Here is a 19,556-nt window from a genome sequence, read left to right as displayed (position 1 = left end):
TGCCATTCCATCTTTTGTGTGTCTCTTTGCATGAAAACATTGGCATATTTTTAAATAAAGGCTGTCTAGAAGAGAAAAAAACAATTTACTTTTCAGTGCAAATTGATGCCACTTGCATGTTTTTAATGTACAGCAAACACTAAACATGGTGTAATATGACCAAGTTAAAATTCCAAGACAGGAATCTCTTTTTTCCAAAGATCAAATACTTTGTAATCACATGTATTTGCTGCATGCAGGGTATGGAGACGCAGGAAAATAAACTTCAGATGATTCACTGCCCAAGTTTGATATTTATTCCTACTGTTTTCTTCACGTTTGGCTTTGGGAAGTTGTATCAGTCAGAGTTCTGGCAAGAAACAGATGGCACACTCAAAGGAAGTGATTAAAGAGAGTTTTAATGAAGACGCAAAGGGTGAGCAATATTGAGGGAAACCAAATGAGGAGGGTAAAGTAGGCATTCCTAAGCCTCTCCACCACCACCAGGGCTGAAGTAACAAGAAGAGGTATCTTTAGATTAGAGTGTGAGGCTGTGTCTGATGAGAGGGTCTCACGACAGGAGCTATGGCCCAGGGAAGAGCCACTCAGACACTGCCAGCCCATGAACCAATGAGAGGAAGCCAAGGGAACAAACACCCTAGTGTTTCCTTCCTCTTGTCCACTTTGTGACCAGGGCCTCCCATTGGCTGAGCCTCACTGAGAGCCAGAGGAAAAGAAGCTTTGCTTCACATTGCCTTCAGATTAGTTCTTGGAATATAGGACAAGGGGAGAAACCTGGAGAATGATTTGGAGGGGCAGATGCAAAATACCCCATTGCAGGGCATAGAGTCATATTTTTAGACAGATGCTCTGTGCTTCTAGAGAAGGCAATACAATTGCAGTTTTTCAGCTGCTGTAGAACTAGAAAATGCCAGCCTTTTATGGTACATACAACATATCCTGACCAAATTTAAAAGGATAGTTGGCTTTGGGAGTTATGAATATGAAATAAGAATATAAGCATGTAAGGGGCCCCTGGGTGGCTCAGTTGGTTAAGGGTTTGCCTTTGGTTCAGGTCATTATCTCCGGGTCCTGGGATCGAGTCCTGCATCAGGCTCCCTGCTCAATGGGGAGATTACTCTCCCTCTCCCTCTGCCTGCCACTTTGCCTACTTGTGCTCTCTCTCTTTCTCTGTGAAATAAATAAATAACATCTTTTAAAAAAGAATATAAACTGTTAAGAAATTGAGAAATAGAAGTTAAACAAAATTAAGCAAAGGAGTACAAAAGAGATGGGAATCTGTTAACCTCTGCCTTCTACTTCTTAACAAATACAACAATATAGCAAGTACAAATACTGCAATAATGTTCCCAGGAGCCATGGGAATGACTAACCTCTTCTTCACCTCCCCTTACTGCTCCCATTATAAAAAACAAAAACAAAAACAAAAACAGAAAAACCCAACTTTCTAATTCAGATTATTTCTTCCAGTTTACAAGAAAAACAGGAAACATGGATTATTCTTTAGAGATTAAATCATAGATTATATTTTTAAATAATGAGTTCTAATCATTAAGGGAGAAATTATTAATGTCCTATGTTTGCCAGAAAAAGGTTAAAATGCATGTGAACTCTAGGCTATTCTTTCTAAATCACACCCTTGTAAGGAGTCCATTTACTATAAATATTTCAATCTGTTAAATTTTAGATATGAGCTAGATTATTTTTGTGTATGTATTTTTTTTCATTCTCAAATATTTTCATTGCACCTGCTGCAATCAAATGGCCTGGATTGGAAGATTAGAATAACACAGAGTCTCTCTTGAAATATACAATTTTATCTATTCTCATTAGGAAAGTAACATTCTGGACCAGAAAATTTACATTTTATACAGAATCCAGGTCCTATGTTACACACATTGGTTGTGTTTCAAAGGACACATGTTAACAGCTCCTTCCTTATATAGATAAATTACCTATCTATCCATTATCCACCTATCTATGAATCTAAATTTATAATTATTCAAGTGCAAAAGGTAGGCTACTTGCAATTCTGTCTACAAATTGCCAATCAGTGGAGAAATGTTTACAGCTTCTAAGTCCATTAGGATGGTTGGTTCTCACCTCAGATAAAATGATAACTATATGCTGTCCAGGTGTGCTTTGCTTTCTTTCTTTGCTTGTACTCTTTCTCATCAAAGACTTTTTAAAGCTGAAATATTTCACAAACAGCTTCTAATGGTTTGAATTGTTCCTTTTTTTTTTTTAAGTACAGATAACGGGAAGTAAAAATATAGCTAAAGGCTTATTTCAAAGTATGTTGACATTTCTGTTCCATTAGAACAGGATTGTAATATGTATCCACATGTTAGCTGTAAAAAAAAAGTACCATCTCTTGAGTGGTAAAAATATATGTGAAGTGCTTATTCCAGACATATGACTATACACATGTACACACACACAGGCACACTCATGCACATTCATATGTGCGCCCACTGTGCACATGCTGGGCTGGGAGGGGACTGTGATGAGAAAGGATAAGATTTGAAATCAGAAAATCTACATTCAGATCCTGACTCCTTCCTGATTATGATCCTAAACCTCTCCTATCCCTACTCCACCAACTCCTTCTCTAGTCAGTCCCCCGAATCCTGTGTTCTCATCCATAACTTATATAGGTCCCTGAATTCTCTTTGTGACCATCTGCTATTACTCATTTGCTTCCTGAATATTGTTGCCCTAACCTCACCTGTCTTTTGATTTAGTTAACTTATCCCTCCTTTTAAGATCCAGCTTAATCTTGACTCTCTCCAGGATTCCTTCCTGAATTCCTGCAACCTGAGTCAGGTGACCCCCTCCTCTAGCCGCCATACATACCACAGTGCTTATCCTATTGTCTTGTGGTTTTTCTCTTGCCTTGACCATCTTCACAGGATCAAAACTCCCTAGAGCATTTGGGCAGCATCTTGTTTGTCTTTGTATTTCTAATATCTTAAAATAAGGGGCACATAGTAGTTGAATGCCAATGAGAGTTTGGTGAATGAATGGATCCTGAGCTCAACTCAGTTTAACCCTTGACTCTGAGTCTCACCAAATTTGGGGACACTATCATTCTATAAATAAATGAGGGAAAATAAAACTCCAAGTGTTTCAGGAACATTCCAGTTATACAATAGAAAGCGTGGAGCAGAAATTGAATGCCTGGCTGTCTGACTCCAAAGACTGTGCTTTTTTCTACTGTGCCATGTTCCCTCTCTAGGTAACTCCCCAAGCCTGTCTCTCAAAGAAATGGGGCAAAGAGAACTGTGTATGCCACAGGGTTGATAAAAGGAACAAAGGAAATCATGTCAGTTAATGTGGAACGGAGTAACAGAAAAGTCTACTACTTTTATGGTTAGGGAGAAAAATAACTTTAAATAACACAAGAATAAGTGAACTCTAAGGGATTACTGAGCCATGCTACCTTCTCCCGCCCCACACTAAAGGTTTTCTTTAGAACCAGCCAAGCTCTATCCAGTCACCTTAAATTAGTCTCCCTTAGCATGTATAATAAGCACAGTTACACTCCTAGGGTTTCTCTACACCAACATTGACAAGAAAATGTATAGTAGCAGTGGCATAATGGAAAGAGTATGAGGCTCAGGAAGGCTGCTCATTCTATTAGTCTGCAAAATGCCATCAGCCTACAGTTTAAAGAGAGAAAGACACAGGGAGAGTAAAGTTCAATTGCCCTCTAATTAGCCCTAATTAGCAGATTGAAAGCTGTTTGTATATAACAAAAGACACCTATTTTTGTGGTTCAGCAACTAAAATGAATAGTCCAAATGGATAGTAGCTACTAGAGTAGAAAGCAATTTGGAAACAAGTACATACAATTTCAATACTGTTTTATAGGACGGATAACTAGTTTGGAAAAGTTGGGTTTTTTTCTTCCAATTGAATAATAAAAAAGAAGAGTTGAACAAATATGAATTACTCTATAGCTATCTAAAGGTAACAAAAATCCAAGACAATCTATAGAAATTAGCACAACCAAGAGTTTTGCAAAAACAACTTATGAATCGATTGTGCTTTCCAAATCTCCTTTGAAATGAAGTATTTTGGAAACCCAAAATGTATTACTTCATAAGAGTAATGTCACATCTAGTGACAGTTTAATTTCTAATGGCTCTGTCTTGAGTCTGAAAGCAGTTTTCCAACAAGGATACTTTGCGAACTTTCAATGATTCCCAAAATGGGGCATGTCAGAAGCAAGTTTCTCTGGGTGCTGAAGTCAGGGTATCCTCTTCCTTCTTCCTTCCCCTAGTCTCATGTCTGTAAATGACAGGAACAAAATAGAATTTTCAGGGACAAGGGCTTGGCATGAAGGCAGAAACTCGGGATGGGGCTCCAAAGTAGAGATAAGTAGAATTGAGTGGGGAGCCCTGAGCAACGGAAGCTCACGGTAGAGCCACCAGTGCTTTTCACCTGGTTCTCAGTCACTTTCTATCTCTTATAACCAAATTCCCAGCCAGCTAAGATGGGCTGGCCTTGAATATCACTTTCGCTACTAAATTCCTTCTTTCTTAACCGGCATTTTGTGGTTGAACAGATGAATCCCAGATGTGAGAAGAATAGTTCACATTCACAGTGAATGAAGTCCTGGCTCATTAAGGGAAAGATACTATTCCTCCCTGGCTCAGAATACCGAGATAGCATTTCCTGGAATTGAGAGGGAATTGGGAACTTTAACAAAAGCCATAAGGAAAACTTCCTGGGTCACCAAGAAAGTCATAATAAGAGAATATCATTTAATGTCTTGTCCAGTTCCAAGTGTTTCCTTGAGGATTATTTCCTCGGTGTTTCAAGACTTACTTACACTAGTGTTCACACCCACATCCTCTCTTATCTAGTTTGAAAAGGCTGGCACAGAAAAAGCAGTAGCAGAACCTCCATCTTCATTGAGTGTTGGACTGAGAGAGAGTAAGGACTAAGAGGAAGACATGATGAGTGCGTGCCTAACATTCACTCAGGACGTGGTTATAGTCCTCAAGGGGCAGAAGATTAACCCTGAAGTTACTTGAAGAAGAAACTGCCACCATATGCTGCAGCCATTATCAACTTTGTAAAGGCTGAGAATGGTCTGAGCTTGTTCCTCCAATTATAAACATCTCATTCACAGTTCAAGAAATCTCAAGAGCTTGCTCGCTGCTCTATTGCCGCTCACACAGCCAGTCTTGCTCAGAGCATTGCTGCAAGTGCTGAGTCCTCCCGTGGCAAAGAGAACGCCTCCCATGGAATGTCTTGGCAGGGGTGGGGGAGAAGGGACTCTTCTGCTTGGCCTCATGTTTCTTAATAAAATTCAATTATTTAAAACAAGAAGAGGGTTGACCCAAGAAGACAGAAAAAAGAGGAACCCCATCCCTGCAAATGACACATTTTTCATTGGCCATCAAGATTCATTTTGATTCCCCAACTTTCAGGAATGCAGACTCTCTCATCAAATAGCCACGCTGCCCAATGAGAGTAAACAGTGAACTCTCCAGTGGCAGAGCATGCCCTGAGATGAAAATGTGTGAGGGAAGGAATTTACATGCGAGGCGTAACCTGACTGACTGCTAACAGAAGATTCCCAAATAAAAGTCTGGTGAACTAATTATTTTCTTCATAATTAAAAGCAAATGCTTTAAAAATATTTTATAAGACTTATTACTATCTCTTTTCTGTATGCTTAAGTCCATTGTCTCATTCATATCCTATTTGTTTATTTAAAGGAATTTTGTTGGGAGGGCACTGCCAGAAAGATCTGACCTATGACCAGAGTCATACATTCCAATATAAGTATTAATTCTGCTGACAGTCTGAAACACAAGAACATTCGTGACCCTAATTGTTGGGACAGGTAATGTCCAATATCACAGAGGAAGAGCTGAATGAGATTAGAGATTTGAGAGAAAGTGATCAAGCCACAGATGGGTCTATCCCTGCAAATTTTTTCTGCGCTTTATGTGAATACATCTGGGTTTCTGAGTTAACCATACAATGACTTGTTTTAATATTCCTTGTCACTCATGTAGTCCTGATCATGAGTTTACTTTTTTTCCTACTTTAGAATCTATTGGATTGCTATGAAAGAAAACTCTGATGCTTGGAACAACAATAACAGAAACCAAAATTTTATGCTTTGTTCTTTTATAGGCCTCTTCAAGCCCTGGGAACAGGTGCTTTAAATTAGGCTGCTGAAGGCCAGCAGGGCCTGGCTTTATTATACTTTGGTAAATAACAGTCACTGTTGTCATCGGAGTTTTCTACACTTCCAGAAAATGTCACTAGCCACATGTCAGCAGGGTTCTTTGTCTAATTTCTACAGCTAAGGTGGCAAGAAGGTTATTAGAAGTAATAGCAAATTTAAAGTTTTATTAGCAGTAAACTGCAAAAGCTAATGGTGATGCCAACACTAGATAAAATCATTGTCACAGTTAATTCTGAACTCCTTATTTCAAGCTTAATAATAGGAAACTCAATGGAAAGGATATTACACGCCCCATATCACTCATGAGTGCCGCAGGCCTGAGTAACTTGTTATTTTGCTCATGAGTGAAATAAAATGCAGATTATACTGCCTGCTATCAGGGGCATTGTTTTAATTGAGGGTGTATGCATGGTGATGAGGGGGGCTCCGAGTAGGTTCTCATTTTTGTAAATGTTATAAGAATGCTCTGCTTGTTTATAACTGACTTGGCACGTCACCTTCCTATTCCGTGGGTGTGCGTTTAAAGTTATCTTTTGTTTCAGCTCCGGAAAAATGAAAGCAAGCTGGGGAAAAGGGGAAGAGAGCATTCGGTGTTTCTCACCAGCATTTCGACAAAAGTGCTTCTCCAGCATTCTAGGGCCTTTGTCTCCAGCCCCTCCAGTCTACAGAGGCAAACAATGGAATATTTGTGTTGCTCTGTTTGTCTCATTCCAATCCGGTATGCCAGCACAGAAAAGCCCTTCCACTCTGACATCCACGCCCGGCCAGGAATAAATAATACAAGATGCACTGCGCCATGCTTTACATTTACTAAGAAAATAGGTATTTCCAAGAATCAAGATCACATGGGATTTTGTGTTCTTTTTCTAAAGTATGTTGCTCTTTCCTTTCAAACAAGTTGAAGCGGTTTCTGATCCTGTGCCACAAATCATCCAAATGTGCTGCCTCGTGAGCCGCGTGTGCATGCCTGCTTTAAGGGGCGCCTTCCACAGACTTGACAGGGGCTGTCTGTGATTATGCAGGTCTAACTTGAGGCTGCAGTGTATCGAGATGACTATTTCTAAGCAGGTCCTATTCCCTTTGATTGGAGTTGAAATCCTAAGACATCCACAGCCAAGATCATTTGTGCTTCTCTAAGTTTCAGTATTCTCTTTGAAATATTCGTCTGATGATATGCTCTTATGGACAAAGCTGCCTATAGTTCAATTCCGAGCAATTATCACTCCACAGCAATCTGACTTTATCGAGCAGGGAAGAACCAGGCTGCCTAAGAAAGATTTCACGTAGGTTGAGGACACAGATAGGGACAGGGAAAAGTAGACCAATCTTTGCTTTTGTGTTTAAATTTGTAAAAGATAAAAAATCTGATCTCAAAACCTTAGGAGTTGTGAGTGGCCTACTCATTAGCAGGTGAAATCAGCCTCCAAATTGCAATCTTGATTGGTTCAATAATGCTGTTAAACTTGTCGTAGGATGAGTTTCATTTTCAATAATTTCCTCATTGCTGTTTTTCTGCATCATATTTCAATTTGCAGGCTCTGTCCTTTAAATGGCATTTCCACTTTGCCAAAGCACCAAGCTGTGAATTTATTGAGAAATGTTTGTGTTCACAATAAGACGATGCCATTGCTAATAAGGCCCATTAGTCTCAGGAAAAATGAAACACTATATTCCTAAATTATAAACAAGCAGTCCCGAATTCCAAAGATTATTATTACCAGGAATGCAAAGTGCAGCACCATGAGAGTTTGTAAATGTGCACAACTTCACAAATTTCACATGGACAATCATCCATACCGTGCTCATCTCCACTTATTTCCCATGCATACACACCATTCTTATGTTTGACAATGAATATGGTATTGTGGCACTGGAAATCCTTTTTTTATTAAAAAAAATAGAAAGGATGTCAGCCAGTTAAACATGATATTAGGATTTTATTCCTTTTTCCTTTTATTTTGCAGTACTGAATTTAAGGGAACCATCAATTCTCCCCAAAAGATAAAACTTTTTAATGAATCGTCATGCCTAATTTTTCATGGATGCCATGATGTCTGACCTGTTTCAATTTAGAGCCCCACAGGACTTGTAGAGATTTTTAATGGTCGTGAGAAATTGTCTCATACCGTGGATTATAGAATTGTCTTCTGTGATAGTCAGCTATCTACACTATTTAAGACAGATTTGGCTCTGGAAGTTTGTTTCATCATTTTTGGGTATTTTCAGTGATTTATTAACACATTGAATTCTGTTGGTAATCTCATGTTAACCTAAGTAGCAAACATTTTAAACTTAAATGATATTTTTAGAGAAATAATTTTTTGACATTTTTTGTGATTGTTTAAATATACCCTTAAAGTCTGAAAGCAGAAGTCTTGATCTTTAAGACACCTTATGAATCTTAACTGCATACAATTTGCTTCAAGGCCAAATCCACATGCAGTCTTCACTATACCATATACCTCATTGAGTTCTTGTATGTGTAATATGCATGCTTCTTCATGTGTGCATATTAGTAACTTTTCCCTAAAATTTAGTTCAACGTGGAGAAACAGCAGTGACAAAATCTGACCAAATATTTGCCACAATAAGGCTTACATTGTAGTAGAGAGATGCAGTACACCATATGGTATGTTGGCAGATGATAGCATTATGGAGAAAAAGCAGGAAAGAAAAAGAAGAGAACCTCTCTAAAAAGGTGACATGTGAGCAAAGGGTACTGAAAGAGTGAGGAAACAAGCCACTCAGCTGGTGGCTGGAAGAGAGTGTTCTACACAGAGCACAAAGCAAATGCAAAAGCCCCCAGACAGGAGCATCTCTGGAGTGTGTGAAGAATAGTGGAGGGGTCAGTGTGAAAAGGCAGAAAGACTGAGGGAGAAAGAGCTGCAGTTGATGAGGTCAGACAGATGGTGATGGTAGGGGAATGTGTGTGTGGAGGTGAGGGCGATCAGGAGCCATTGAGTGGATTTTATCCTGATTCAGGTAGGAAATTATCAAAAGCTTGTGAGTACAAGAGTGACATGATGGGCCTCATGACTTTGGTGCACTCAAGCTACCTTGAGAAAACACTATTGGGAATAAGAAAAGAAATGAAGATGGTAGTTAAGAAGCTATTAAAATAATCCAGATAAGAGATAATACAGGCCTATGTCATCAGTAGAGGTAGAATGAAGAAGTTGGACTCTGGATAGATTTAGAAGTTTGAGTATACAGGATTTGTTGGCAAATTGGATAAAAAATGTGAAAGAAAACAGTCGAGGATACTTCCAAATTTTTAACCTGAGGAAATGGAAACGGAAGGATAGAGTTGCCATTTATGAAATGGAGAAAAATTGGGGAGAAGCACCATTTAGTGAGGGCAAGTAGGTCCGAAGTTTGGACATTAGCTATATAGGAGGAGAGATTGAGTAACCGATTGTCAGTAGGAGTCTGTATATTAGGCAAATCTTCACTACAGACCTCTTAATCCTTGAGACTCTGAGGTTAGGAGAGCAGATAAGGGAGAGAAGTTCAAGGATGAGGTTCTTGAGCACTTATTATTTAGAGTTCAAGGTGATGAGAAGAATGAAACAAGTGGGCCTAAGAAGGAGTGGTCAGTTAGGAAAGAAAGAATTTGGGAAAGAGCATGGAGTCCTAGAAGACAAATGAAGAAAATCATTTTAAAAATGATGAACACTATGTGCTTATTTCTAAAAAAGAAATCATTTATTCATCCCCAAATAGCATGGCATTTTAACATAATGAATATATTTAAATGTGTTTAAACAAAAATTTTTACTTTGGAATCTAAAGTATCTGAGTTGTACAGTCATTGATTAAAACATGCACAGAACTGAGAGTGAAATCTCCTCTTTATTTAAAATAGTGTCATGAGCATTCAAAAGTGTGTCCTAATTCTTTTGAGATTCCAAAAATCTCTTCTGAAATTCCTTTAATCTTTTTATAGTGTTACGTGTATGTAACATTAATCAAATATAAGCACATATATGTATGTTTGCTTTGGGGCAGTCATGTATATACTTTTTAATATTAGACAGTATAAAAATTCTCCAATTTAAAATTTCCTATTAACCATTTACTTTATGTTTGTTCTGACTTTTGATTCTGTCAACCTGAAGGTTTCATCTTTGGATTTCCTACTCCTGACACTGTGAAAGTCTGAACTCTGCAATATTTAGGCCACGAGAGACATTTTGTGAGTTGGGCTTTATATACTCCCTATGATTTTACACACCAATTTCAGAGCTGTATCAGTGCCCTTATAACTTGAAATACCACCAGATAGGAGACCATTTTTATTGAAGAAAATGCTTATATTTCATCTGCTTTTGGCTTTAGTGGGGACAAAAGAGTAGGTAGGAAAAGAAAGTAGAACAAAACAATTTGACAACTATCCTGTTAGTTTAATTCCAGATTAAACCCAACTGCATAATTCAGAACCCAAGTTGAGTCTCAAAGAAGCCTGTCTTTAAGGGGTTCCTGGGCTCTTCCGTTATAGAAGTCCTCTGCTGAACTTCCTCTCCTGGTTCCCTGTGAGCACATTGCCTTTTGGCAGACTGCCTCTTGTTCCAGCTTGAGTCTCTAACTTATTCCAATTATTGGTAGCAGACTTTAAGTGGCAGGATAAGTGCATAAATGAGGAACATAGCACTACAGGGCTCCCAGAACTGCCCATGCCCATCCAGTCCCTCTGTTATTAGCTCCTTTGATTCCTGTACTTCTCCTTTGCTACAGCTACTTTTCAAATACCCCAAGTCCAGGACTCTGAGTCCCAGGGAAGCTCAAATCTTCTATGTTGTTATAGTCCCATTAGCTGGCACTGTATCAGCCACACTTGCATACCTGTTGAAGAAAAGAGTGAGAGATCCAATCTGCCCTGGTAAAAAGTGTCAAAAAATTTTTTGCAGAGGATGACAAGGTTTGAATATACTCCAAGTCACAATCATAATAATTTTTACAACTCTATAAAATTAAACATTACCTGGCAAATAAATTACTGAATGGATCTCATATAGTCTATAAGCAGTAAAATTCACAGTACTGAACAGGAATGAAGTCACCAGATACAAAGTGAACAGATGTGTGAGTAGACAAAGTGTGGAACAGGAAGTAGCTTCATAACAGATTATAAAGTCAGTTGCTGTGGGAAGTGTCAAGTAATTTACACATATTCTGATGAGCCCCAACTTACTCACCTTTACCGTGTTTTTTCCAATAATGGTGACTCACATTTTCTTCATAGCCCGAATGAAAAAGATAGCATAAAATAAGACTCAACCAAGTAAGAGCCTTCCTGCTACTAATAATACATGACAGGGTCAGGGTCCTCACAAGTTCAACAGGCTCCTTTAAAGAAAGTACATCATTAAGGGTATGCCCCTCCAGGTGAACAGGATGTAAGTTTTCCTTGCAGTATGATGTGTTTAGGCTAATAGATGACAGAGCTCCAGAGACTGAAGGGAGACTCAGGGGGGAGGAAAAAAAAAGAGGGAAATGGTGTGATGTGACATATACATAGGTATGAGAATCCCATCTTCTGAAGGTTCTCAGCTTTCTAGTATCTTCCCATCACTGCTTATATGGCCAAAGTTCATAGTAGACTATATTTCAATGGATGCTATGCTAGAGGAGGAAATGGAGGAGAATGAAAGCATTAAAAAGTGAAATGCAGAAAACTTAGATGGATGGATGGAGAGATATAGATGATATAGATATAGGTGATATAGATATAGATAAGAGGCTTAGTCTTTTGATCCATTACATTCTCTTGAATACCTGCCAAGACCATGAGAGGTCAGCATTATGAGCCACACTTACAAATGAGAGCCCAAAGATACTAAATATGCTGACAGAGCCACTAAAGCCTCTATTCCATCAGCCCAATTATCTCTATAAATTTACTTCCTATCACTCTTTTCCACATTCATTCTGCTCCAGCCCCACCAGACACCTGATACTCCTCAAGTGTGTCAGGCAAACTTCCACAGGGTTTTTGTGCTTATAGTTCCACCTGCCTTCATTGTTCATCCACTGAATATCCACATGCTTATTTTCATGCTTAGGTCTCTCCTTAAATATCACCAATTCTTCTGTCTCTCTCTCTCTCTTTCACTCAACTCCTATACCCCATTCCCTACTTGACTTTTCTTTACAACAATTCTCGCCATTTTTCCTATATCACCACTTCTCTCCAAAAAGCCTGGGACAGGACCTTGAATGTAGGCAAGTATTTTTGGAAGTAATAGCAAGACACAGAAGCAGGAAAATGAAAAGAATGAAATGGGAAAGAAAGGAAAGCTGATGTAGCCGTGCATTATCAAGTTGCTGACCCCTGTAGATAATTAGGGCTCAGCATCATTAGGAATCCTCTGGGGAGCCTTGTGTAATACACTTCAGAATTACCTACCTGAGTCATATGCTCTTATCTTCATTGTTCAAGGGTCGTCCCATGGAGTTTAGTTAGTTGGTTCCACACAAAATAGCCCTTGGGCAAAGGTTGGAACTAGATGATGCCTGCTTATACCTGCAATCAGTTAGTCGCTGTATCAATGTTGAAATAAAAAGGTTAGATGAGAGGATGTGGGATGAGACATAAGAGGTTTCCAAAAAGGCCACCGCTTGCATCACTCATACCTTTCAGAGAACCTTCACCGTAGTGGCCAGCAGCAATTTCTACAATCAACTCAATATAGAAAAGTTAGTGGAAAAGACTGGAGACCCTTCTGTTGCAACTTGTCCCTGGGCCATAACTGATATTAATTATCTTTTTTCTCCACTCATCCCATTCATTGTTTCCTCCATTCTTACTTGCCATCCCAGTTGGTTCAGACTTACTTGTCTGGAGATAACCCAGACCCTCATCCTCGAGTGGTCAGACTTGTTAATTACTTTATCCCGGTTAGGCCATTGTCTTTATGATGGTCCATTTTCTGTTTTCATGAGGAAAGCTCCAGTGAAGCCCCTGGATTCTAAATATACTTTTTCAGAGCACTATTATGGAGCAGCAGTCATAGCTGCTCATAGTAATCAGGTTCAGTTATCCTCACCAACGTGATCACTTTCTTCTCTTCTTTTGGGACCACTTAAATGAGAAGCCCAAAAAGCATTAGTCGTAGTTTCAAGGTTGTAAGGCACTTACTATGCCTCCTAATGAAGTGTTCTCCTGCCCCATGGCAACCAGACTCCTAATCCAGAAAAGTAACTTACAGCATGGGAAGCACAAACTCCACAAATTATATCTTTTTATATCTTTTATCTAAATTATATCTTTTTGTCATTCTCTGAGGCAGACACACTGCTGAGGTCAGAACCTGTGCCCTCTCATCATCATACTCCCAGAACGTAGATTAGGCAGGCACATATTAGGCAAGCAACACATATCTCTGAATGAATGAATGAATGAATGAATGAAAGGTTCAATTAATCACTTTAAATCTTTGGATATCCAGGAACATTCAAAGTCACAGAACAAAGAGATGGAAATTCATTATAAACTAGTACCTCACATGATTAAAATGTGAGCAATTACTTTTAGACATATATATATATATAATTAGCACATATGATGTCAAAAAATAAATTAGGAAAATTGAGTTCACTCTAATAATGTATGTGGAATTAATCTATTAGTGCATACACCATATTTATTTACTTTAGTGTACCAACATATCATAAACTTGACAATATAGCACATATTCACTTATTTTTCTTTGTCTTAAATACTAATGAATTTCTTGTATGAAAACCTCATTAAGAAACATTATGTTCAAGAATAAATTGTCAAAGTCCTACTCTACCAGATTAAATATATGATAAAATATTTAAAATGACATTTATTGCATCAATTTTTTTAAATAAAGCTAGAGAAAGCTGTTAATATAACTTAATAGCCCCAACCCTTGTTCTCTTTACTATTCCAGCCTATTTCTCCAATAATATATTTTGCCCACTCTTGCTAAAATAGCAGAAAATAGTACCTACAGGACTAAAATGAAGTTTTGCAGGATTAAAGGGGAAGCTGTAAATGTGTAATGTTTCATATGAATTTCAGTTCACTATATGATAGATCATATTGGGTTACCTGCCAAAGGGATTTCGAGTTCTTGGGAAAACAAAGTCACTATACCTCCATTTTTTGCAGAGTCACTTTATCATGAATCATGGAACAGTTATTGAGCTCTGACAGCTCCAACTGTTGAAAAAAATTAGAGAAGATCCATTTTTTTGTCCAATTATGAACTACAAATTGGTATTGAAGACCTATGGAATCTATTTATATAACCTAATGTGAATGCTTCATTTTAGTTAAAATGTGCACATACATTAGTCTTTGTACATATTTTATCAGCATCCAAATTCCACAGGGTTGAAAAACAATCTTGTGAAATCTCATATTATTGTAAGGAAAAAAAAATACAAGAACTCAGGATCTCTGGGTGGCTCAGTGGTTTAGCTCCTGCCTTCCACCCAGGGCATGATCCTGGAGACCTGGGATCCAGTCCCACATCGGGCTCCCTGCGTGGAGCCTACTTCTCCCTCTGCCTGTGTCTCTGCCTTTCTCTCTCCCATTCTCTCTCTCTCTCTCTCTCTCTCCCTCATAATAAATAAAATATTAAAACAATACAAGGACTCATTCATGAATATAAAGATAGCCTGTCCAAAAATCCTGGTCACAAATATAACAAGTTCCTAAAAGTTGTTTTAATTTCTTCTACTCCCTTCACAGTCAGAATGCAATTCATTTATTCAAGGGAGCAGTGCAGGTAGTCCAATTAGAAAGTTAAGTTAATTCCCTTCTCTCTTTGCAGTTTCTCACCTTTGAAACCAGTCATCTAACTGAATATTATCTTCTCAATTAAGGAGGTTATCTACACAGTTTTCAAAATGTGACATTGGTCCGACTGTCTGTGAGCTTGTTAGTATTATTGAAAAGACAGTAATAATTTGAAACAACAGTAAAAAATAATTAAACAATAATTTAAGTCACTAACACTGCCTTTCTGAAACAGGAAAAGTCACAAAACTTGGTGCTTTATGTCGACCCAGGGCCACATTGATCACACAAACATGGCAAAATCAGCCGTTCTTGGATCTCAAAAGACACTTGTGATTTTGTGCACCTATTCAAAAGATAGCCAAGATTTTAATCTAGACCAATTCATGGCAAACAGTCAATGAAAATAGAAAACTAGGAAGAATGGAGGAATTCTTTCCTATTGGCTCAAATAGCCAAAGAGTGCTTAAGAGTTATGAAGGATAACTCAGTTTAAAATGAGTATGCATTTCTAATTTCACTCACTAGGAAATGTTTGTGCTTTAAAAAAATTTCATGTTGACTCCCAAAATAGTGATCGGGTAAAGCTCTGAGAAGGACATTGCTAGAAAGTGAATAACTTATCTTCACTTATCAGCTGTCTTCAAGTCTCACGAAGTTGCAAAGGACTCTTTTCATTAGTGTCACAGGATGCCTGGTGCAAAATTTGTAGGATCAATCCTGGCAGAGTAAGTTTGAATCCTGGAAGCTCCTGGGTCCCTTTTCCTTTGAATGTTCCTGCTTCGGAGTCTTTCTTTGCATTTTCAAGACAAAGAAATGGAAAATCATTCTCAGGTTTACTGTAGCTCTTCTATCTAAAGGTTTCTTGCAAAGAATCCACATGTTGCAGTTATACCTCAAATTAGACATTTTAAGTTTCCCTGCCTGGTCAATTATAAGACCCTCGGCCTCAACCAGAGAACATACGCTTTCGACTTTGCGGAGGTCTGAGTCAACAGCTTGTTGGGCTTTGAAGAACCTTGGCCTTTTTTGTAGCTGGTGCTTTTTCTCCTTTTGCATGTTTCACGACCACTGCTGGTTTTCATTCATCTCCATTCAGTGGTTTCAGGTGACATTTTGGGGCTGGAAACATAATGTGTCAGAAGATAGCTATAGCTTCCTACTGTGTTAGTTATTGTTTCCTTTGTCAGGAGGTGAGTGAGCACAAACATTTTCCAATTGCTCTGATTTTCAGACAGGTTTAGATCTACTGAGCCATCACTGATGCACACGCCTATACTATTTGGAAACACTTGATACAGATTTCAGAGACCATTTCTAAGTTCAGTTCTATACAAATAAAGGTACTCTGATTTATCCTTTTTCCAGAAGAGGAATAGATTTCACATCCTCTTCTTGGTTTACTCCTGCTCAGTATAAAAGGAATAGATGGGGTGCTTCTGAAAACGCTTCTCATTTGGGTTCAAAACAGCAGCTCACCTTTTTGCAAAAGGCAAAACATTATCATGATCAATAGAATCTGGCTCTTGGGATTTAGTTCTGCAGCCCTTTCTTGGGCAAAATTCCCATCAGAATCAGAATGTAGTCCTTAGTGAAAACTTAAATTACATTACAATATTCAGTTTCCTAATTTCCACCAAGGCTTTGCCAAAGGCATTGAATGATTTATGATAAACTTGAAAACCTCAGTCCCCCTCTTCCCAGGGTGTCTTCAATTATCTTTGTGATGAACTCTGCTCTTGATTCCTTGTTGAACCGAAGTAATAAGGGGTTTAGGGCCTTTATATTTTTCCTCAAACTTTTCCTTTTTAACTTTAGAATATCTGCAAGTGAAATGTCATTGAGCGGATCTTTTTAAATGTACCTCTTATAAAATTGTAGTTAAATATATCTTATTCCTACAGAATTTGTATGACTTATAAATGTAAATTTCCTGTCATTTTAGTTATAAAAATTGTACTATGAAAATTCGCTAAAATTCATTATACTTGAGCCTGAGGAGTTTGCTCAGTTAGTTAGAAAATAAGTTCTGATAAAATCTCATATTGGTTTCTATTTGATTCCCTTGTCTCTTAGGGTGCAAACACACAGTACTAGCCATAATAAGAATTAGATGTATGAAAATAGATAGTAGAATTTTAAACTTTGATTTGCCTCCTCATATAAAGAAACTGAGTCCTAGGCAAACTGTGGGACCCATGCAAAGTCACATTTTTCTCTAATTTATCACATAATTTTCAGAATATTTCTCTAGAACACAAGCCATAGCATGATTTTCCTTACTTTGAATCCCTCTATGCCATCCTCACATAGATCAAATTAAGTTAAAATGTCTCCCTTTACCATGGTAGGACTTGCACATGAGGCCACCCACAGCTCACCTTTCCAAAAAGCATTTCAACTTCCTTCCTATACTTACATTGCTTTCAACTCTAGTTAAGCTGCTTTCTGTTCCACAGACATTTCCCCACATTGTTCTTACCAAAATGGCATCTTGTCCATAAAGGGCTTTACTTATTCTTCTAACCAGATATGCCATTTCCCACCCTGGTGAGGAGGAGAGAGAAACCAGCATCCACGAGCATATACTCTCTGGAGTTCTGTGCCTGGCACTTTGAACATATTACTTCACTAACGCTGTCCTTATGGCATGTGTCATATTCTACTTTGTGGCATAGTCATTTTGGTCCTTGTTTAATTCTCCCTTAGTTTTTGAAGGGCAGGAATTATGTCTTAATTTCTAGCATAATATACTTAGAAGTAATAGGTACTAGGAAAATTGCTAATTGAATACCTCCAAATATACTTAGGGAAGAACATCAGCCAAAATAAGGATTTGCTGGGCATCTGAAGCAATATAGAGAACCATGACAGCTTATTTGGGATAGGAAAACTTTTTAAATCTATCTTAAAACATCATTGGACTTATAGGGTTTTTTTGTTTGTTTGATTGATTTTTAGCAAACGGGAATGGAATACACAATGTCACTTGGCATGTTGCAGTCAGAAGAGGTCATCAATTTTCTCTCTTCTTTCCCAGGCCTAACAGTTATACAGTTGAATGAAGTAAAAAGAAAAGAAAAGAAAAGAAAATCAAAACCACAAAATCAGCACTGAAAGACACATAGAAATACTTGTACCACCACCATGTGATAATTTTAAAAGTTCAAAAAATATAAAAATAATTTCTAAGGACATTTTTTGGATGCAATTGTAAGCATCTTCTCCCATATTTCAGAAAATGGGAGATGTAGGGAGTTGAGAAGATGAGTTAACGGAAAGAATTTGACTGGGTGTTAACTTTATGTGTGTTTATGATCACAAGCTGCCCCTTAAAAATATACATCCATTTATATACTATTATTCATGTCATAGAAGTTGAACACACATTAGTATATAAATGGATGTGACTGATAAAAAGGTGAGTCACATGAATAGCAAAACATACTTAAATTTAGAGAATAATTTCCTACCACTGGAACTTAGAAGTTCTAAAGTCATACATAGGACAGTCTTTCCAGTCCTTCCACACCTTTAGCTACACTAGACTATAAACTCCAAGGCAAAGAAAAGAATATGGCTGTTTTGGTCAATAAAAATGCACTCCCAGAAAGCAGGTTTTTTGAATAAATCAAGCTGGGATTAAAAATGGAGACCAGCTTTCATTAAACCATAATAACCTCCAAAATGGAAACTTATAAACTAACAATAAAAACAGTAAAAGTTCACATTAGGACTAAGTAAACAGGTTAAAAGCTGAAGCAGGAGCTAATGAAGGGGTGGTTGGGGGGAGCAAAATGGAATGGAAAGGAAAGGAAAGGAAAGGAAGGGAAAGGAAGGGAAAGGAAAGGGGAATGGAAAAATGAAAGGACAGAGATATTTAGAAGGGACCCATCTGAGTGCAGAAAAATGGATTCTATCTTTTCAAGAGATAGGAAATTAACTGACCCCTTTGAAGAGAGCAGCCCCCCTCAAAGGCGGGACTACTGCATACAATTACTCAAGGAAGTAACAAGTTTAGATTCCTTCCTGACAGCCTATTATCATTTTATTTTATTTTATTTTATTTTATTTATTTTATTTTATTTTATTTTATTTTATTTATTTTATTTTATTTTATTTTATTTTATTTTATTTTATTTTATTTTATTGAGCCAGGGTCTCCCTATACCCTGAGAGAAGCTGGCTGTTAACTCTTTCAGCTCGTTAGGGTACCCTTCGGGAAACCAATGCAGTGCTTTAGTTCATAAGCCCTCGGGTCAGCTACCAGGAGGTTCTGGATCGATATGGTTTATGCCTCTGAAACTTAGGGAGCAAAAGAAGAATGCTTTTGTTATAAACATGTGAAGTCCACATTTCTCATCATCTTTCTGTAGAAACAGAAGTTTCCCTCTTTTGAACCCAAATTGGGCAATTCAATTACAAAGTCATTAGATCCCACTGTAAGATGATTCGGGGGGAGTTCCTGTCTTCATAAAAAGCCTTTTCTGTGTTCATCCAACACACATTCTGGCCTCTTGCACTCAGTTTACAAGGTTTCTAATTAAGCTCCAGAGAGGATTATATAGTTCA

At 37.9% G+C, this 19,556-nt stretch overlaps 1 long non-coding RNA gene across 1 annotated transcript in view; it reads left to right on the top strand.

The window, feature by feature from the left end:
• LOC125755210 (uncharacterized) overlaps positions 1-7,007 on the top strand; it is an 83,350-nt gene extending 76,343 nt beyond the window's left edge. Inside the window, exon 3 of the long non-coding RNA XR_007411080.1 lies at positions 6,754-7,007. This is a non-coding gene — a long non-coding RNA (uncharacterized LOC125755210). The remainder of the gene's footprint in view (positions 1-6,753) is intronic.
• Positions 7,008-19,556: the final 12,549 nt, after the last annotated feature.

This window comes from Canis lupus, chromosome 6 (genome assembly GCF_003254725.2).
Source record: "Canis lupus dingo isolate Sandy chromosome 6, ASM325472v2, whole genome shotgun sequence".
NCBI classification, from domain to species: Eukaryota; Metazoa; Chordata; class Mammalia; order Carnivora; family Canidae; genus Canis; species Canis lupus.
The sequence above is the reverse complement of the archived record's forward strand: the minus strand, read 5'-3'. Positions and strand labels throughout refer to the sequence as shown.